Source organism: Globicephala melas, chromosome 12 (assembly GCF_963455315.2).
Source record: "Globicephala melas chromosome 12, mGloMel1.2, whole genome shotgun sequence".
NCBI lineage: Eukaryota > Metazoa > Chordata > Mammalia > Artiodactyla > Delphinidae > Globicephala > Globicephala melas.
The window spans coordinates 6,691,043-6,713,506 of NC_083325.1; the positions used below are offsets into that span (position 1 = coordinate 6,691,043).

At 45.1% G+C, this 22,464-nt stretch overlaps 1 protein-coding gene across 1 annotated transcript in view; it reads right to left on the minus strand.

Annotated features, from left to right (window-relative positions):
- Positions 1-22,464, minus strand: part of NPAS2 (neuronal PAS domain protein 2) — a 345,032-nt gene that overhangs the window by 229,176 nt on the left and 93,392 nt on the right. The gene's annotated exons all lie outside the window — the stretch shown is intronic.

Genomic DNA, 22,464 nt, shown 5'->3' on the forward strand with positions numbered 1-22,464 from the left:
CCCTGCTTTCTTACTGATAACCCCCGACCTTGCTCAGAGCCGCCACGTGCCCAGCTAGAACACTCACCTTGTCACACTCCTGAGCTGCCAGGAGTGCCCTTTGACCCAGATCTCACCAGTGTGTTGTCCAGGTGGGGTTCTGGGTAAGTTATTACATATTCTGATTTTTTAAAAAATAGGGTCAGCTGGCACATGGCTTTTGCCCTTTGCCTGCCATCTCGTGGCCTGGAGGCTCCAACTTTGTGTGCTGCCAAAGCAGGGGGCGTGAAGGAGCCTGGTTCCATGAGCACCGACACCAGCCCTGGCCTCTCTATCCCTCGACTGCTTTTTAAGTGAGAAAAATAGACCCATGAATTGTTTCCACTGTTTGTTTCCTATCACATGGAATCAACGCAACCTTGACCAACATGACTTTCTCTTTTTCCCCAGTGAAAGGAATGGGCTCAGAGAGTTGAAGCTACTCGAGCAAGGTCATTCACAGCCTGAGACTCTGAGATGTGGTCCTCAGAGTGTGGCCTTGGACAGCTTCAGCGTCACCTGGGAGCTCGTAGACACAGAGCCCAGTCCTACTGCATCAGAATCTGTTTGAACAAGCCCCCCCGCTGATCGGTGTGGACCACGGTTTGAGCACTGTTGGCCTGGATAATCAATAATAGAGTTCAGATTTGATCCCAGACCTGTATGCTTCCAAAGTCCACACTCTTCTGAAATAAGAGGGAGTGACATGAGTGTCTTCTGTGAAGTTATGATCCCTTTGGAGGTAGCAGGAGAGGATGCTGGGAGAACCCTGGCAGAAGGCCTCATCCCTGCTCAGGATGAAGGGGATGTTAGGATATTCCTTGCCAAGCAGAGTGCTCACCTACTGTGTGTACCACATGCTAAAGGAAAAGACTATCTCTGCCTTCAAGGAGCTCAAAGGTAGTGAGGAGACTGTGGACTCCAGACCACCTTCCTCAGCATCCTGTTGGCACTTGTGAAAATCACATGTTCCTGTCCTCCCGAGACATTCTAGGAGTGGAATCCAGACTCCTGTGTTTAAAACCTCATTCTGGTTGATTCTCATGCACATTATGTTGGATACCTACTAAGAGATGGAGGGAACAGGTTGGTACAAAGGAGGACGTGAACTTCTGGCACTCTTTGAATGGTGAGTCTGTCTTCCAAACATGACTCATCCTTCCTGGCCTAAGGCATCTGCAAAAAGGATAAACAAACACCCACACCTCTCAAGTCCTTAAGGAGAATGATGACCAGGATGAACTGGTAGCAATGCCCACCCCCAAGACTTCTCAGAACCATAAATCAATACCCTCCAGTAAAGAAGTCCAACCAGTAATGAATCCACCTCACTGTACTGTTATTCAGACTACATTGCACCCTTTTATTGCAAAAGGACCCAAGGGAAACAGCGTCAGATGGCCGAAGCCAAGATTGATGACACCCAGGACGTTCCATGGCTCTTTGAGCCTCAGACACTCTGCTTTTGATTCCATGGAAATGAACCTTCTGTTGGATTTTCCTTGACCACCCCCCCGCCCTGCCCCTTGACACTTCTGAGTTACATAGAGACTCAGACTGGTAACCAGAAATCTAACTTCTGTGGCCTTTACATTGGAGGTAGGGCTGGAAAGATGAAACGCAAGTATTTGAACTCTACCATTTGAACAAAAGAGGAGCAACAGCACTAGTGTCCTGGTCCATGTGTCATCGGGCACCTGGAAAACCACATCAGCCTCTCTGTGGCCACTCTCATCCCTGCGGTCAACTCTCCACTCCGCGGTCAGAGAGCCTGTGCACAGCACTCCAATAACTCTCCACTGCAAGCGTGATTAAAGGCAAACCTGCAACTAGAGATGATCATACTAAGTGAAGTTAAGTCAGAAAGAGGAAGACAGGTACCACGTGATATCACTTAGATGTGGAATCTAAAATACGACACAAATGAACCTATCTACTAAAGAGAAACAGAATCACGGATATAGAGGACAGACTGTGGTTGCCAAGGGGGGAGGGGGGTGGGAGAGGGATGGAGTGGAAGGTTGGGGTTAGCAGCTGGAAGCTCTTATAACAGCACAGGGAACTAGATTCAATATCCTGTGATAAATCATAATGGGAAAGAATATTTAGGGCTCCCCTGGTGGCGCAGTGGTTAAGAATCGCCTGCCAATGCAGGGGACATGGGTTCGAGCCCTGGTCCTGGAAGATCCCACATGTCGCGGAGCAACTAAGCCCATGCACCACAACTACTGAGCCTGCACTCTAGAGCCCGCAAGCCACAACTACTGAAGCCCGCGTGCCTAGAGCCCATGCTCCGCCACAAGAGAAGCCACTGCAATGAGAAGCCTGCTCACCACAACGAAGAGTAGCCCCCGCTCGCCGCAACTAGAGAAAGCCCGCACAGCAATGAAGACCCAACGCAGGCAAAAATAAATAAATTAAATTTAAAAAAAAAATATTTTAGAAAAGAATGTATATATGTATAACTGAATCACTTTGCTGTATAGCAGAAATTAACACGACTCTGTAAATCAACTATAAAAAAAAGGAAATAAAGCCAAACCTTTTGAGATGGCCTTCAGGGTTTATCTGGCCCCTGGTCACTCTCTGACCTCGTTTCTGGCCACACTGACCTCTCTGTCCTTTAATCTCAGGGCCTTTGTCCTCACCGCGCGCCCCCCTCCCCAGGAGGGCCCTCCCCCAGCTCTTTGCGGGGCTTGTCTCCTCCTCCTTCCCACGTAAGCGTCAGCTCAGCTCTCACCCCCCCCAGGTGGCCTTCCCAGATTCTCCTTGTGCCAAACGCCTGGCACACAGTAGACACTCCAAATGTATGCTGAGGGCTCCCCTGGTGGCGCAGTGGTTGAGAGTCCGCCTGCCGACGCAGGGGACGCGGGTTCGTGCCCTGGTCCGGGAAGATCCCATGCGCCGCGGAGCGGCTGGGCCCGTGAGCCATGGCTGCTGAGCCTGTGCGTCCAGAGCCTGTGCTCCGCAACGGGAGAGGCCACAACAGTGAGAGGCCCACGTACCGCAAAAAAAAAAAAAAAAAAAAAGTATGCTGAATGAATGAATGAATGATGTGTGTTTTAGAGACATGTTAGACTCTTAGAGTTTGTTAATCAGATGAGACGCTGATGATGTATAGGTAGGAGGACCATATATTTTCCTGTTCAAGCCTAGATACTCAAGACTAAAAGGAAGATCTCTTTATAATTATACCAAGTCCCAGGAGTAAACCAGGACTGTCTCAAGCAGACTGAGATATAGGGCCACCCTACTTACAGGTAATTATGAGTATAATGTCTCTCTTCCCGACTAGATGATCAAGTACATGAGCACCGTGTGTGGCAATGACAGATACACAAGAAATGCATTGACTGAATGCACAACATGTCGTATTTGCCCCCCTTACATGAAGGTAAAACTAGCCTTAGCCACCCAGGCCACAAGCCAGCATAGGGACACTTCATCGAACGGCTGGTCCAGGGAAAGCCTCCATGTCTGTGCTTCCATTGCAGACTCAGGGGGACCATCTGTAGTCTCTGGCAGTCTCAGAAATGTATCAACGCCACAGAAGGCCTCGTAGGAAGTAGATCCCGTCCCACATGGAGAGAACTTTCCAGTTTACAAAGCTCCCACACATATTCTTATAACCATGCTATGATATGAATGTGGTGATTTCACTCCTGGGCTACAGGGGAGGCAGCCTCTAGCGTCAAGGGAAGTTGAGTGACCTGAACTGAGGCTTTGGGCAACATGGTCTGTCGTGTCCTCTCATATTCCCAGCATCACTCGTCTTTCTACTACCATATTCAATATCTTGTAATAAACCATAATGGAAAAGAATCCAAAAAAAGCATATACACATGTATATATGTATAACCAAATCACTTTGCTGTACACCCGAAACTAACACAATACTGTAAATCGACCATATTTCAATTAAAAAAATTAAATAAACCTTCTAGCTCTACCAAGAGGACTCCTTTGCACCACTTACTCTGAGCATCATGTATTTTCACCCCTCTCCTAGTTCCTTAACTTTCTTTTTAACCTGTTGGCCGTCCATTGCCGTCGTTCTGTCCTAAAAATGAGAGAGGAACCAAGCTCCAACAGCTCTTCGGAGCCTTCCTAGCCTTCCTCGCCAAGACAATGAGTCATTTACTCAGAAAGCAGCCAATCATTTCAGTCACGCACATAAACAAACACCACCGACAACAAACGCCGGCTCACGGGTCCGTGTTTCCATTTTTCAGTCATTTGTTTGACAAGATGCTGACCCAGCCACTCCATCCTCCCGTGAACAGATGAACTGAGAGATCAGACAATTAAACCTGCATCAACAATAATATACTGAAGGAGATATTATACAACGAGTCTCCTCATTGCCTGGAAAACTTACAGGTTCCCACCCATATAAATGTTCAATAAAGCACAAACGCTTAGAAGGACAGAAACCAGAGACTTGGGACAAATTTTGAGGGCAGCCGCTTGAAATACCATTTCTTTGAAAAACATGCTTTTGAAAACCACTCTTCCCTCCAGGGTCCTCTGGCCCTTTGATAACCCTTGTTCAGCTACCCTTCACCTCACCCCCTTTCTCAACCCATCCGCAGCCCCGCCACAACCCATCTCTTTCTTCTCCAGGTTGAAATAACCACTTGAGCTGAGTGCTGTCTGCTCCACACAGAGCAAAGTGAAAATTAAGTTGCTCAGTGTAATTTCCTCAATTTGGGCCTGACTCAGCCCGTCTCAACCCTGATCAAATCAACCACTGACAGTTGTGTCTGCTTAAACTTAGGACATTGTGGTCACAGTCACTGATGGGATACAATTCTAAAGGGAATTTAAGGGCTGGGAGGTGGGGGTCAGGGGGCCACGATGCTGTTTCATCACTCTCAAGACTACTCTAACATCCGTCATAATCTTATAATTCATCATCGGTCATTGTCACAATCACACTTTGCACAACCCACTTCATGTTATAGCATTGTCACACTAGATTTATAATTCCTTATCCGTGTGTCCACTTCCCCACCAGGCTGTGAGCTCCTTATTCTCTGTCTACCCCTAGTGCCTGTGACAATACCCGCACACCATGGAGAGTTAACCAACGGTTGTTGAAAAGTCAGGCTGGAATGTTGTACTAGAACCAGCAAAACTACATTTTATGGTAATAAAAGTAAAGACCATTTCAGATTAAAAAAAAAAACCTCAATTGCATAAATATGGGGAATTCTTGGTTTGGAAACTGTTCCTATGAAAAAAAGAGTGAGGGTTTCAGCCCAACACCAATGGCTGTTAAATAACGGAACATGGTAGCCCCAGGAGGTTGAGAGTTCTCCATCACTGGAGATAAAGTGCATATGATGAATCAAGGGATTCTATGTCATACACGAACCAGAGCAGCTTCCCACTTCTGCAGATGCGACCTCAGTCTAAGTAGTCGTTATTTCTTCGTTGGACTGGTGCCCTAGCCTTCTAGCTGGCCTTTTTGCTTTGGATTCCTCTTACGGAACACATAGTAGGCCCTAGTCACCGTCTCTCCAGCATCCATTCCTCTCTTCTTCCATAGTCGCCGATTCCTAATTTGGTTGACGAGTCTACTCTTTTTCTCTGTTCCTCAGGGTGTTCATTCATTGATGAAGCCTGTCATGGCGGCCCCATTCTCCTTATCAGTGATTGGTTTAGGTCAGGACATCTGACTCAACTCTGGCCAATGAGATGAGAGGGGAAGTCTTCTGGGAGCGATTCCCTCCTTCCTGAGTGGGACAACGGGGAGGGATGGTCTCTTGTTCCCCTGAATGCTACTGATTACAACTGAGAGACTTGGAAACTGCAGCAACGTCTTTCTCAAGGGGAGCTACGCTGAGAGTGGGGGAGCGGAAGGACAGATGGAAAGCTGCTGCTGAAATAACCAGCCAACTTTCCAGGCATCTTTTAAACGAGATAATAAATGTCCCTGTTGTTCAAGCTCTGTTGAGTTGGGTTTTCTCTGGCTTGCAGACCAAGCGTCCCAACAGATATACAGAACGTCTTCCTATATATACTATTCCCAGGTTAATCTTTATAGAAGGCAATTTTGATCATGCCACACCTGGTCAAAGACCTTCATTTCCCCCCCTCAGTCCCACACACTAAAAATAAACGCTTCAATTCAAGATCAAGCTTTGCTGTCCAAGGTAATTTGTTTCCCATCCTCCAGTCAAATTTAACTTCCTGATGTTTGTTCACATGACCTGCAGTTTACTGCTCCTGCATGGCTCCCATCCTGGGATCCACTTCTCTCCCACCTATCTTTGCTTGTTGAAATGTTATCTCCAAGGAAACTTGCCACTTCGTGTCTTTTCCATGATAACTTTTATGGCCAACGTTTCCCCCCCCCCCACCAATAGTACCCTAATGCCTTTGGGTAACTCTCCCGGCACTTACCATATTCTGCCATATGGTATTGTTATTTGTATCTTTCTCATTCTTCTTATTAGTCTGTGAGCCCTGGGGGCAGAGGCCATATCTTATTCATCCTGGCACATCTAGCTGTTCCCAATGTGGTGCTTCAAACTGGGTGGATGCTCAAAACCCCTTGGATGAATGCTGTAGGAGGTGGGATATGAAAGATCCTTCTCAACTCTGAAATTCTGTGGGTTTTGTGCTGTGAGCTTTTTATATGTTGAATGCCTAACTTTGTATTAATGATCCAGAACAGAGAAACACTGTAACCTCTAAGTTGTGAAATGGTTCCAGTTGAGTTTGAATTCATTGGGAGAACGATTCTTGAATTCCTGATCCATTATATTCTCTATGTGTGGGTAATCAGGTAAATGATTTGAAATTCCCAGGCTTTTGTTTCCTATCTCTAAAATAGGGATAACAATAGGTAGCCCATAAGATTGCTATGGGGACTGAATGAAATAAGTTACGTGTAGCAGTTCCCTCTGAGTGTGCACTCACATCCCTTCTTTTTCCTCCTGGTTTAGCCCAGATAATCTTTTAACTTTAGGAGACCAGGATCACTGCCAAGCTCATTGGCTTGTCCCTTTCCTCTTGCTGGTGGTGGGTCTAGGCTTGGAGATGAATTTTGGCTGATGTGATATCAGAGAATATCTGCTTGGGATATTTTGGGAGAGGTTTCCTCATTCATAGGAAGAGATGCAGAGGAAGAGTCAATCTCTTCCTCTATTGGGTGTTGTCATCTTGAGCACGAGTCAGTCGTATTATGAAGGCAATGGGGAACCTGAGGACGGCAAAGAGGGAGGATGGCTTTGCTGTCACTGAGTTGCTGAATTCGCCAACGTGGAGTCATCCTATCTTGGGACTTCTATGATATGAGAGTGTAAATCTTCTTTATTGTTTAGGCCGTCTACAGTTGAGTTTATTATTGCAGTTGAAAGCACCTTTATTGTTAGAGAGTGTAGCACACATACATACTCTACAAATATAAAATTGTACTCCATTTAGTCCTTTCTTATAATTCCTAGATGAGAATATCTGAGAAAACTGGAAAGGATGATACTTAGCTAAATTAAAATAGACTTGAAAAGAAAAACCTTTATAACTTGACAATTTCTTTCTTTTTTTTTTTTTTGGAGAGCTTGCTGATTATGAATTAGAAAATCAGTCAGAGACAAAGGATAGAGTAGGTGATAAATGCAGCCCCTATGGTGCTAGAAGAAATATTTGAAAAATAAAATACAAGTAAACATGAAGTTTAACTTCACACCAATATTATCTACTGGAAACCGTGTCTTGTTAAAACTCCAGCATGTTTTATTTTCACAGGACACAGCAAAAATAGAAAAATTATAAAACCAGAACAAGGAAAATAAAGGGAGGCTACTCTTGGATTGGTGATCGGTGACTACTGAATGTTAACAAACTCGGGTTTGTTTTTGGTTTATTTTGTTTTATTTTAAAATCAATGGATAACGTTTGAATAAAAGAGGCTGCCAAACTCTCTCTGGAGAAACCCCTACGGTCAGTAGAGAAAAGTTCTCCTCTTCACCTTCTGGATAAACAAAAAATAAAGCGAATGCAACCGCATCGCTAAGCAAATCTACCCACATTGGAATCGCGCTGCAAGAATCATACAAGTATCTGAAAGGCTGGCTTTTCTGGGCCAAGGACCCCGAAAGTCGCTTGCAAGCTAGGTACAAGCGGGTTTTTCCACAATGAAAATTCCCCCTTTGGCCTTTAATGAGTCTCAGAGTCTGGGCCATGCAAAACTGGGCATTGCAACTCACTAATTGATCCCAAGGCCTTGAAAAATGGGATGCTGCAGGTCTTGTAGCCCTCTCACTGGGGAAATTGATACTCGTTTCTGATTCTTTAGCTAAGCGTTAGTTGATAATGCCTGAAGGACCCGGGAGAGCCGAGAAGCCCAGCGCAGGACACCCCATCTTTGTCTGAACCATCATGGAAACTTCACTTTGAAGTTCAGGTCCCTGGTTCAAGCCTGAGAGGTCATCTCTGGGTGCAGAGGAAGGACACTGGCTTGGACCAGGGCAGGCCACTTAACTGGTCCGGGCAAGCTTTCCTGGGTTGCAAAATGAGGATGACCAGCCCGCCCTGACCACTTTGGACACTAGGAGGCACCATGCAGACAAGATGCCCCTTGAACCTTCTCAGGAGTGTGGGCCGCATGACGTGCCTGGCGTCGCTGGCTCCCTAACCCTCGCAGCGGCGGGGGAGCCTGCCTCTGCTCTCAGCCTCAGGGCTGCTCCTCCCACATACTCAACAAGCCCCACTGGCTCAGGATCCATCAGAGTCTTGACCTCCAGCTCTCTTTTTTGCTTCTGGAAGCTTCCTAGTGTCTTACTGTGAGGCCACCAAAGGGCCTTCATGCTTCCTTCCTTGGGTGCTAGAAGGACACTTTCATTTGGAATCCGTGAACTGAAGGCAGATCCGTGCTGCTGGAGAGAGCCTGGTGGAAGATTAGCTCTCAGAGAATGTCCACTTTCTGTAGCCTCCCTCCATGCGAGATACACACAGACCCACAGGAAGGGCTGGTGTCCCAGGTCCCCACCTTTGAAGGGTTGGGGACCTCTGGGAATCCTGAGGAGCAAAGCTTTTCTCTTGCACCAAGGCTTTCTGTAGCTGGTCTGAGGACAGAGTGTTTTGATCTGACACTCCCCAAACCATAGGACAAGAGCAGTGGGCCCAGTCTCGGTTCCCTTGGCACCGGGGCCATGTCTCTAACACTTACCACGCCATGGGTGTTAAAAGAGCTTAGGTTTAGGAGGTAAACCAATCTGTGCTTGAATTCTGGCTCTGCCACTCCAGCTGGGTCATCTTAGATGAGTTACTTACCCACTCTGAGCCTTGATTCCTTCAAATCTAATACTGGGACCATAATCCCCAATGAATGGGGCTGTGGCGAGGCTTCAACGCACACTGAGCTGGTGCACGGCAGATGCTGGAGAAATGGATGAATATGATTCCTTCCCCACATATCACACGTCTTCCACTTGGCTACAGACGATCTGCAGAGCTAGATGACAAGCTCTTGGAGAACAGGAGCTGTATTTATTCATCTTTCTACTCTTCACATCCACCCCTGTACCTGATTCATAGGTGTTGCACAAGAAATACTTTTTGAATGACTGGAGGAAAAAAGGTTCCTGAATCCCAAACTTCCAATCTTCCAAATGCAGACAGTTGAGGAACTGTGTTTTTGTTGCTGTTGTTTTTATTTTTTTTTTTTTGAAGTATAGTTAATTTACAATGTTGTGTTAGTTTCTGGTGTACAGCAAAGTGATTCAGTTATACGTTGCTGCTGTTCTTAGCAGATGGGCAGATTCCCCTTCAGATTTCTCATTCAGGCTGTAATTTGAAATTATATGTCACCTTCAAACTGTATAACCCATGCAGTGATGTGAAGTGTCTGCACTAGGGTCTTGGCCTATCTCCATATTTATTGTTTCTGTATCAGTCAGGATAGGTAAGGTTATGTTGCTGTAACAAACTCAAGCACACGGCACGTTTACTTCTCACTCGAGCTACGTGCCCAGTGATGGTCTGGATGACAGAGCCACCATCAGAGCATGGAGAGGGAAGAGAACGTAGTGAATGGTGCAGTGCCTCTTCCAGCTTCTTCCTCTAAGGGTCATGTGTCAATTTCCCTCACATTTGAGTGGTCAACCCCAATTGCATGGCCATATATTCCTTCCTTGAGCCCAGAAGAAAAAAACAAACCAGAAACATACAGTGAATGGAAACACAGTTCAGGAAAGCAAGCCACAGCTTCAAGATGAAGAAGCACAGAATTGGGACTTTTGCAGTCACCGGGACAGCCGGAGGGACAGAGAGCAGGGGATCTCAGCCTGCAGCTCTGCAGCCAGAGCTTCTAGGAGCTCACCTGGGACCTGGTGGGAGTCCCAAGAAACGCTGGGAGCTCCTGCCAACCGTCTCAGCCGACAACATTTTCAGAAGCTGCCACCTACTAGGTCCACTGCCTACACTTTTAGGCGAGTGGTCCTCAGAGGGAAGCTGCTGTGAACCTCACACCTGCAGGCTGCCCACGTCTGCCTGCAGCGTCCTCCTGAGAATCGCCCCTTCTTCACCTCCAGTTCCTCTCCTTGGCATTCACCCCCATCAGACCTGGGACTCCAGTTGCCCACAGTGCGATGGGGGGACCTCTGGGGGACATCAGCAAGGGGGATCCCACCACAACAAGCAGCCTGGCTCAGGAAGCCTCTCTGTCCCCACAGGTCTAAGATTCCGTCCTTCACCCAGAGACACTCCACCCACCTCCACACCACCCCCAGCCCAGGGGGCCGCAGCAGCACCTACTACATCAAGCATCAAAATAACACCCCAAATGCTCAGAAAAATCTGTCATTGGAAGCACATCCCTTACAAGTAGGCCGGGACCTCTTGCTAAATGCAAACAGGTGACCGCCTACGGAAATACAAGATTTAACGAGGGCTCCCCTGGTGGCGCAGCGGTTGAGAATCCGCCTGCCGATGCAGGGGACACGGGTTCGATCCCTGGTCCGGGAAGATCCCACATGCCGCGGAGCGACTAAGCCCGTGCGCCACAACTACTGAGCCTGTGCTCTCGAGCCAGCGAGCCACAACTGCTGAGTCTGTGAGCCACAACTACTGAAGCCCACATGCCTGGAGCCCGTGCTCTGCAACAAGAAAAGCCACCACAATGAGAAGCCCACTCACCGCAACGAAGACCCAACGCAGCCAAAAATAAATAAATAAAATAAATAAATTAAAAAAAAAAAGATTTAACGAGGAAGCAGAATCTCCAAACCAAGCAGACAACATGCCCAGAATACAATCGAATACCACTCACTGTGACATCACCCGAGAAGCAGAAGAACCTCCACTTGAGTGAGAAAAGACTGCGAACTAACGCCAACCTCGAGATGAATCAGATGTCGGCATCATCTGACAAGCATTTTAAAGCAGCCTTCATGAAACGCTTCAACAATCAATTACAAACTCCCTTAGGTGAGGGTGAGAGGCTCGTCCCAGGCCTTCATGTTGGACTAGCAGAGAGGTCAGAATCAGCCTTTGTGTGGAGGATGACTTCCACGTCATTTAATTAAAGGTAACTTTTTCACCCCGCTTGCTCTCTATGCTGTCTCTCTACAAGCAGCTGGCCCACCTCTGCATAGGAACTGTGCCCTTCAGAGGAGCTTGGGGGTTGGAGGGGCTTTGGGAGGTCTGCCTCTGCCCCCTTTCACTCCACAAGGGAGGGGAAGGGCTATGTGGACCCACAGATGCTGGGGGGAGCAGGGACTCACACCTGGGCGCCCTTCCCCACTCAAGGTTCCCCGCGGTCACCGTGCTACCCACCGTATCATTTTAGCATGAATGTGGCCAGACACTGTTTATTGCAGAAAACGAAAAACACAGAAAAGCACCAAAAGAAAAGTCGCTTGTAACTCTACTGCCCAGAGATAACCATTGATGGTTATCACACCTATTCCTTTAGTTCTAAAAGCTACACTTTAGCATTTAAATTAGGCTTGTGCTAAATATTCAGTTTTGTATCCTGTTTTAGAAAAATTAATAATATATTTGTGAAAATTTTCTCATGTCATTAACCTCCTACAATATGACTTTCAATGGTAGGAAGACAATTAAAGTAGCTAAGCCACAGCAAAAGCCTGATGCATTCCACTTTACCGTGAGGCTACAGAGGTACAGAAATGTGAAGTACTTGCCCAGGGTGGCACAGCTGGTCCGTGGCAGGAGCAGGACAGACGCTGGGAAGTGCGGCTTCAGGACCTGGGTTCCCGGTCTCCCGGCTGCAGCCCCTCTTCACCGCCATGTTTAATTGATTTAACTACCAACCACTGTGGCTAGTTAGGCTATTTATAATCCTTGTTCTGATTCACGGCACTGATTTTAGCCACCTGTGTAGACACGTTGGTATAACTCTCTGATGATTCCCTTAGCAAAAATTCCTAGAAGTGCAATGGTCGAATGGACTCTTTGGAAAGCTTCTTCTCTGTGTGTGTGCCAAACTGGATTCCATCCTTGAACGCGGGGAGTGCGAGAATGTCCTGGTCACTCACCCTCTGAGCTGAGAAGGCAAAACCTGTCACTTCGACAGCTTCCAAAGTTTACCGAGGGTGTGCTCTCAGGAACCAATTCTAGAAGAAGTCACACCCTCACCTTTTCAGCCCACTTTATTCGTTCAACAGACATCTCGGTGCCAGGCACTCGGGATATAAGAACCAAGGGATAAAGGCCTGTAAACAAATGAGTGTGTACGGCAGTTGAGGGCTTAGGTAGACATTGTTATTCCCATTTTCCAGATGAGCAAACTGAGGCTTGAAGAGCCTAATTTGGCCAATTTCCCCTGGAAAGAAGCAATATGGGAAAACCCTGAGTTTCCCCAATGGGTCTGAGTCCCACTAGGGGCTCTTAACCACTGCCCCTAGTGCCTCCCAGGGCAGGGGGCACAGTGATGGGAAAAGGGGTGAAGGCCAAGGCAGGGGCAGAAATGAAGAAGTGGGTATCCATGAGGAGCTGGTAGGGCAGGCAGAGGGGGCCATCTAAACAAACGTCCAGAGGTCCAGGATGACCCGGCAGGCTCTGGGACTGACATGTGGGTGGAGGGTGGAATGGCGGTAACTCTGAGGGCAGAGTCAGGGAGTGGGGGGCGGGTGTGGGCCAGGCCACCGGGACCCACTGTGGTCTGGGTCCACTGGACCGCTGTGCACTTGGGCTACAGACGTCACCGAGGCCTGTTTTTTTCTGGGCTACAGCTTGTGAAATTCCACTCCACCACGTCTGTGTGTGAACACAGGCGCTGCAGGGAAGTGCAGTTGCGCGGGGTGCATGGACCCACCGTGTGGTCCAGGTGAGGAGCTGCTCCGAGCTTCTCCACCCCTCCTTGCCTTCCTTGTAAGGTAATGTTTCATTCTGAAGTAGGGTGACCGACTCAGCCTGGTTTGCCCGGGATGCTCTGCATTTAGCACTAAAAGTCCTGTGTCCTGGGAAACCTCTCAGTTCTGGGCTATTTTTGTGGGGCAGCCACTTGGGGACCAGGGAACAGAGCAGCCAGCTCCAGAGGCCCATGGGGCGGGGTGGGTGCAGTTGTAACCAAGAAGAAAGGGGCTGGTCTCGGGGCAGTCAGACTGGACTGAACGGGGCGGGCCGGTTCTGAAACTGAAATACCAGTGTTCAGCCTCCGGGGGCAGGCCTGCGTCTGTCTGTCCTATGCCGTCTCAGCGGTGATGGCACTGTGTGAGGGCCAGGAGAGCTGCCCAGCAAATGTGAGGGCCAGACGAGAAAGAGATTGCTGAGGGCCAGTTGACTTTGATTTTGCCAGCTGCTTCACCATCTGCTTGCTGGGTCTCCGTGGGCCCCAGTAAGGGCTTTTCTGTTTTCAGTGGCTGCCGCGCACCTCAAGGGACACCCTCCTTGGTCCTGAGTTATAGAAAGGTGTGATGTGTCTTGCTGGAGATCAAGGGAGTGAAGTAGCAAGTCGATAGAAAAACAAATTATATGATGCAGACGTTTTGGGCCAGGAGAAAGCCCACTGTGCCCTTCGATGTGTCCAGGACCCCTTATGGTAGAAGAGAATACACACATTCTGACTTGAATTGAGCTTTGGGAGAGATTCGCAGCATTATTAAAAATGTGTTAGATAAACAACAAGGATTTACTGTATAGCACAGGGAACTATATTCAATATCTTGGGATAACCTCTAATGGAAAAGAATCTGAAAAAAATATATATATATCCAAATCACTTTGCTGTACACCTGAAACGAATACAATATTGTAAATCAACTGTAATTCAATAAAAAATAAAGATAAAGTAAGCTTCTTGCAGCTAGCAAAAAAGAAAAAAAAAATGTGTGAGGCGTGACTGAATCCAGTGTGGCCCCTGGCTGTACCATGTCTGTCCCCACTGATGACCCAAGGAAGGAAGAGGAAGATTTAGCAGGACAGCAGTGTTTGTTCCCGGCCCCCGACCCTACCCCCAGCCTTCACATCCCCACTGAGCTGTCTTTTTGCTCCCAGGTTGAGCCACACAGACCTACAGCACCCCCAAAGCAGCTTTCTCTTCCTTCCTGTGCTCTAGAAACACCGAAGAAGAAAACTGAGCAATGTCTCTGATACAAAGATGAGTAGCTTTCCACCCCAGAATGGGGAAGGGGCCAGACCAGCTACATGGGGCCGCTGCTCCGCGATCACAAGAAAACAGGGTAGATGGAAATCTTACTGAACTGTTTTAAACACAGGAGGGATCAATATTTAAAGCTAATTTTGAACGTTCATGTTGTATTGGAAACAAAGCGTTAGATTGTTAATTCTTGCTTCTCCACAAACCTATAATGTTAGGGTCTGTGGGCGAATGAACATTCAGCCTCCCACACCTGCTTACCTACCTGCAGGAATACCTGGGGTAAGCTTGACAAAGAGCTGCTCACTTGCTTGGCCAAGGTGAGTCGTAAGGAGCTGTGGGGATGGAAACGCAGCTAGATTGCCTTTATTTTGCCACACTTGGATTTCCCAGGAAAGCATGGGCTGGGAGAAAAATGTGAAGGGTTTATTTTATGTACCCTTTTTATAAGCCTGCCTGAGGGGGCTGTTCATAAAAAAATGTTCTTGGATAGATACCTAGAGTGCAGTTGCTGGGTCTTCAAGTAAATGCATATGTATAAGGAATTGCCAAACTCTCTTCCAAACTCGGTTGTGACGTTTTACACTCCCGCCAAAATGTACGATGGGTCCATTTGCTCCATCCACTGCTGCCTAACAAGTTACTACAAACTTAGAGGCTTGAAACAACTCATTTGTTATCACACAGTGTGTGCAAGTCAGGAATTTTGGCAGTGTTTACTGTGTCCTTTGTTTGGGGATCTCTCACGAGGCTGCAGTTAAGGTGTTGGCAGGCTGGGGCTCATCTGAGGCTCGACTGGGGAAGGATCCACTTTCAGGCACATGTGGTTGTGGGCAGGATTCACTTCCCTGTGGGCTGTGAGGCTTCTGCTCCCTGCTGGATGATGGCTAGTGGCCACACTCAGTCATTTGCCCCATGAGCATCTTCCCATGGAGGCTTCCTTCATCAAACCCAGCAAAGGAGATGGTCATTAGGGAGAGCTGGCCATCAAGATGGAAATCACAATTTTATGTAATGTAAACACGAGAGTGACACCCCATCACCTTTGCCATATTCTACTGGATGTAAGCAAGTCATAGGTCCCATCCACACTCAAAGGTAGGGGAGTACACAGGGGCTGAAACACCAGGAAGAGGGGGTCATTGGGTACCATCTTTAAGTCTGTCTGCCACACTCCACGTCCTTGCCAACACTTGGTATCATCAATCTTTTATATTTTATTTATTTATTTTAAAAATATTTATTTGGTTGTACCAGGTCTTAGTTGCGGCACGTGGGCTCCCTAGTTGTGGCATGTGCACTCTTAGTTGCAGCATGCAAGTGGGTCTAGTTCCCTGACTAGGGATTGAACCTGGGACCTCTGCATTGGGAGCATGGAGTCTTAACCACTGTGCCACCAGGGAAGCCCCTAAATGTCTCAATTTTTTATGTAACGTCTCAATTTTTCTTTTTATGGTTATTGCTTTCTGTGTCTTTTCTAAGAAACCATTCTCTGCTCCCAAGTCAGTAACATATTCCCCAATATTTTCTTCTAAAAGCCTTATGATTTTAGCTTTTACATTTAGGTCTGTGATCCATTTTGAGTTTCATTATGAGTTTATTTGTTTATGCTGGGAGGAAGGGGTTGAACTTCATTTTTTTTCTCATTATGAATATCCAGTTGTTATAGACCATATGTTGAAAAAACTCTCTTTTTCCTATTAAATAACCTTGGCCCCTTAGTTAACAATTAATTGATATGTGGGTATATAATATTTAGACACTTTTCTGGCTCTATTGGTTAACGTACCTGTTCTTACACGGATACCACATTGTCTTGATAACTGTAAATTTTATAGTACTCTAACTTTCTTATTGTTTTTCAAAATTCTTGGGATACTCTAGATTCTTTGCATTTCTATATAAATTTCAGAATTACCTAACTTTACAAAAGAAGTCTGTTGATAATTAGGGATTGTATTAAGTCTATAGATCAGTTTGAGGAGAATTGTCATCTTAATGATAGAGTCTTTTTTCCCGTGAACGTGATGTAACTATCCATTTATTTAGGTGTTCTTTCATTTCTGTCAGCAGTGCTTTACGGTATACATTGTATATTTCTTTGAAATATTTTGTGTAAATTTATCCCTAACTATGTCTGGGTCTTGGTGGTACTGTAAATAGTATTATTTTTAAATGTCAATTTCCAATTGTTGCTAGTATATGGAAGTACAGTTAATTTTGTTTACTGATTTGTGAATTTTATCCTGTGACCTTGCTAAACTCATTCAGTTCTAATAGCTTTTTTGCAGATTCTAAAGATTTTCTTTGTATACAAATATACGGTCTCCAAATAACGACACCTGAAGTTCTTCCCTTCCAATCTGTGTGCCTTTTATATCTTTTTTTCTTTGCCTTATTACACCGGCTTTGATCTCCGGTGTGATGTTGAATAAAAGCCGTAAACATGGACACGCTGCCTTATTCCTAAACTCAGGGGGCAGCGTACTCTTTATTCATCACTACTCTTACTATGATGTTAGTTGTAGGTTTCTCACAGATGCCTTTTATTAGGTTGACATTCTCTTCTATCCCTAGTTTGCTGAGAGTTTTTTTCACAAGTTGGTTTTAAATTTTGTCAAATGATTTTCCTAAACTTATTGGTTTTTCATTATTATTTAGTTTGCTAGTATGGTGAGTTACATTGATGAATTTTCCAATGTTAAGTGAAATTTGCATTCCTGGGATAAAACCCAGTTGGTCATGATGTGTTATTATTTTTACATATAGTTGGAATTGATTTCCTAAAATTCTTTAAGGATTTTTGAATTTATGTTCATGAGTGATGTTTGCCTGTAATTTTCTTTTCTTGTAATGTATTTGCCTATTGGTTTTGGTATCAGGATAATGCTGGCCCCGTGAAATAAGCTGGGAAGTGTTCCCTTCTCTAATTTCTGAAAGAATTTGAATAGGATTGGTGTATTCCTTCCTTAAATGTTTCAGAAAACTTGTCAGGGAAGTCATGTATGTCTATAATTTTCTTTGTGAGAATGTTATAATTATGAATTCAATTTCTCAAATACATATCCAATTCTTCAGTTGTTTATTTCTTTTTGAGACAGTTTTAGTACTTGATGTTTTTCAAGGAATTTGTTCATTTTATCCGTATTGTTGGATTTACTGGCATAAAATCACTCATATATATCTTTTTTTTTAAAGTGGCTTTTCGAGCTATAATTAACATGAAGTAAACTGTGCACATATCAGTGTACAATCTGATCAGTTTTGACATATGTATAGCCCTGTGAAATCAATTTAGGGTTAGCTTTTGCACACTATGTAGGCAAGACCCTTTGAGTATTCTATCCAAAGCCCTCTCAACTATGAGGTTTTCCTGTCTGGTGAGCAGACGCTATTCCTGGTTTTGTATCAGCCCCAGATAATGTTTCCCCTAATCTTTTTGGGTGGCTCTTTCCCCAGGCTTACACGTTTTCGCTGATCGGTGCACTGCTTACTAACTGATGGGGAGTGCTGTCCATCTCTGGAGTCTCTCTCTTTCCTCTGGCATCTGCCCTGTAATCCGCAGCCACTTTCATCTCCTTGGACCACTAGCTCTGTCTCCTCCCCTCGCGGAGCCCACCAGGCTCCACCTGAGTTCCCCATCCCTGCAGCAGGGCCTGTAGATGAGGCAATTACAGGGCTCACCTCGTTCATTTCCTGTCCTTCAGGGCTCCCTATCCTCTGTTGTCTGATGTCCAATGCTTGAAAACCATTGTTTCACGTATTTTGTTCATATGATGTTTCATGCAGGAGGGTATGTCCAGTGCAGTGTTTCATGGGCTTTGAATCTCTGTTATGAGGTACAAACATCTTTAGTATGTTTAAGTCTTCTGTAATATCGTAGAGATTAAGTAAAATGATCCATTTATCATTTTGAAAGGGTCCTCTTTATCTCTGGTTATGTGCCTTGTTCACGAATCTGCTTTGTCTGACATTAATAGAACCATTCCAGCTTTCTCACGGTTAGTATTTACATGGTAAATCTTCTTATATCTTTTAACTTTGGACCCTACCCCACCCTCATATATATGTGTTTGTGTGTGTATATTTTCTTCTGGAAGATGGCTTTTCAAAAAAAATTCAGTCTCATAATCTTTGCTTTTAACTGGAGTATTTAGACCAGCCTTTTCCGATAGAGCTTTCTGTGATGATGGAAATGTTATAAATGATCTGTCCAATAGGCTAGCCACTAACTAGGTGGCTGTTAAGTACTTGAAATATTGATAGTGTGACTGAAGAACTAAACTGTTCATTTTATTAAAATTTTAATTAATTTAAAGAGTCCCATGTGGCTAGTGGCTAGTGTATTGACGGCATAGGTTTAGGTCATTCACATTTAATGTAATTATTGATATGGTTGGGTTTAAGTTTATCATCTTATTTGTTTTCTATTTTTAAACAATATTTTCCACCTCTTCTTTGTTTCTTTTTTTCTCCTTTCCTCCTTATTTTGTATTGAATATATTTTCTTCTTTTTTTTTATCTCCACCATTGGCTTATTAGCGATCTCTTTTGTTTTAGGGTGTGTGTGTTTGTGTTTTAGAGTTTATCATATTCATCTTTAATAATAAAAGCCTACTTGGGACTTCCCTGGCAGTCCAGTGGTTAAGACTCCGTGCTTCCACTGCAGGGGGCATGGGTTCAATCCCTGGTTGGAATACTAAGATCTCACATGCCACATGGTGTGGCAAAAAATAATAATAAAAGCCTACCTTTAATGGTATTTCTCACATATAAGAACCTTACAAATATACTTCCATTTCCCCTCCCATCTTTTGTGCTACTGTCATGCATTTTATTTCTATACTATAAACCCCACAATATATTCTTATTATTTTTGCTTTAAACAGCCAGTTATCTTTTAAGGAGTATTTTTTAACTAAAAAAATTTTCATACTTACACACGTTTAAATTTTCTGTTGCTCTTTATTTCTTTGTATAAATACAAGTTTCCATAAGGTTTCATTTTCCTTCATCTTGAAGAACTGTATTTACCACTTTTCACGGTACAAGTCTGCTGATAAAGGATATCTTAGCTTTTGTTTGTCTGAAAAGTCTCTGTTTTTCTTTATTTAAAAGACATTTACTGGGCACATAATTCTAGGTTGATCCTTTTCTTTGTTTTAGTATGTTAAATATTTTGTTCCACTCTCTTCTGTTTTTTCCGTTTCTTCCTAAAAATCTAGTCACTCTATCTTTGTTCTTTTTGTATTTAAAATGTCTTTTTTTGTCCGGATTCTTTTAAGATGATCTCTTCACGATTGGGATTCAGGAATTTGATTGTGGTGTGATTTCGTATGGTTTTCTTTGTGTTCATCCTCCTTCAGTTTTGTAGCTATTCATGGATTTCTGGGTTTATAGTTCTTATAAAATTTGAAAACATTATTTCTTCATTTTTTTTTTCTTTTTCCTCTTTCCCTCTTTTTGGGGACTCCAACTGCATGTACGTTAGACTTCCTGATTTGTCCCAGAAGTCACTGATGGCTTTAAAAGTTAACTTTTAAAAGTTTTTTTTCCCTCTCTGATATACATTTTGGAGAGTTTATTTTGCTATGCATTCATCTTCAGGTTCATATATTTTCTTCTTCGGTGTCTAGTCCACTGCTATTCCCATCTGGGGTAGGAGGAGACACTGTGCAAAAGTACAGAGGTGGGAAGCACCCGTGGGAACTCTGTTAGCTACAGGGACCCAGCGTGGTCTCGCCGCGCTCGGCTTCAGCTCAGCCGTGGAGAGGGAAGGTCTACAGTCTAGTCTGCTGCATGGTTCCCTTGTGGGAGACTTAATGGGAATGTAGCTATTTCTCCACGGTGAACTTTCTCCCCAGAGGGTCAAATTCTCCTCCCTTTCACAGCACAAACGGAGTAGTCATCTCTCTCAGAGGCAGCCTCCTACTCTCGTCTAATTGGAAATATCTCCAGGTCCACACAATGCCACAGCTGGCAGCCCACCAGTTCCCTCCACATCCAACAGCGCTGCTTCACTTGACTGCTGTGAAAGATGAAGAAATCTGAGCTATGTGAGAGGACAATAGGAAATGCCCTTTGCCAAACCTTCTGTGCTGGTATCCTTGGGATTCAAATGAAATGAACAATTGCTTAAAGATTTGCAACCTGATCGTTTCTATCAATGCATGTTAAAGTGATGGGTCCTAAAAAAAATTCATCCGGAGGATGAGGCGAAGGTAATGTTTTTTACTCAATGTGCAAATCGTTTGAATGTCCCTTCCAGATGACTCTGTACCTTCAGTTAATCATTTGCAATTTTCCTGCAAGAAAATGTGAAAGTGATGAGGCCACCGGCCTTCCAGAAAAAGTGGCTTATTGCTATCTTGAGACCTTCTGGCACCTAGATTAAATGAATGCCCACATAGAAGCTGATGTGGGGGAAAACGTGACTGCATGAAGAGCCTTGTTAAAGATACAACAGCACGCAAACCCTCATTACCCTGAGCCTCCTATGCTCACAGTAAACCAATCAGGAAGACCAGCTTAGCCTGGCCCACGTCTGTGTCAGTTCTCAAAATCTGGAACTTAGAACTAAAGCTAGAAAAGTGTGCCTTACTTTGTGTAGTCAATATTTCCAAGAAAATGAAAAATAATTTTTTTTGGTAAATATCATTTTCAATTAGGCACTAGGTGAACAATATATTTAATAAATAAATTTAATAAATGTATTCGAATTGGTACTACCGTGAATAAACCATTCTATCACAACAGACAACACAGGAGGAAAACAAAATGCAAAGTTTATAATCAAGTACTTGGGAAGGTTAAGCTAACAACCTTGACACCCACAGAAATTAAGAGGTCAAGTGGTAGGATGCTGCCTAAAGGAACCTGCCAGGTAGGGTAGAAATTAAGAGCAGTTGAAGGCAGAAGACCTGGGCTCCAGACCTGCCAGTTGCAGGTTAAGGGGTCTTTGCAACTCATTTAAAACCATCTAAATGTGTGGCTTCTCCCTCTGTAAAATGGTCGTAACATTTGTCTCATAGGGTGTTGAGAGTGTTAAATAACGTAACATATGCAGTGATCCTTTACAAACTGTAAAACCCAGTTACTACCGAGAGGGGCCAAAGAAAGCAGAGGCTCTTGGGGGCTGCTCTTGCCAGAGAGGAGGTTTGGAAGGGGAGAGCCTGCAGTTTGGTTGGGCCTTGGAGAGGCCGTGGAGAAATGGAGGAGAGAACATCCCAGGCTATAGGGAGAGCATGACTGAAGGACTCCTCACCACGGGGAAGCAGCCTGCTTCTCCAATGGGAATGTTCCTAGTTCCTTCTCTATCATGGTCACCTTTCTCTAAACTTCGGTGGGGAGGGTGACAGGACGGCCCTACAGAGTCACAGCATCTGGACCATTCTTGCCTGGGGGCAACAGGTGGTCTGTGATTGGTTTAGGGACGAAAATCAGATCTAGAGCGGGTGGCTCCCAACCTTGAGGGCACATCTAAGCCACTTCGGAACATTGCCAAGCGCGCCCAGTCTTCATCCCAGAGCTGCACCGAAGCACACTGTCTGGGAATGTGAGGGCTTGTGTGTTGCTGCTTTTTAAAGATCTAGACGTGATTCTGATGAACTACAGGGTTGAGAACTGCTGTTCAGTTCTTGATCCATCGATAGAGAAATTCATCTCAAGGAAAACAGCCTGCCATCCATTAGGTCGGAAAAGTTAACTTTGTTTGCTAGTGGTCCCTAAAGGGGATCGACCTATGCTGCCGGGAGAGGGGCTGGAAGATCTGAAGCCTTGCTGCGGTACCAGAGGCTTCTGTCGCCTGCCATTGTCCTTGGAATTCCAGGCTCATCCTCCACACTCAGTGAGGGCGCACACACCACCCAGAGCAG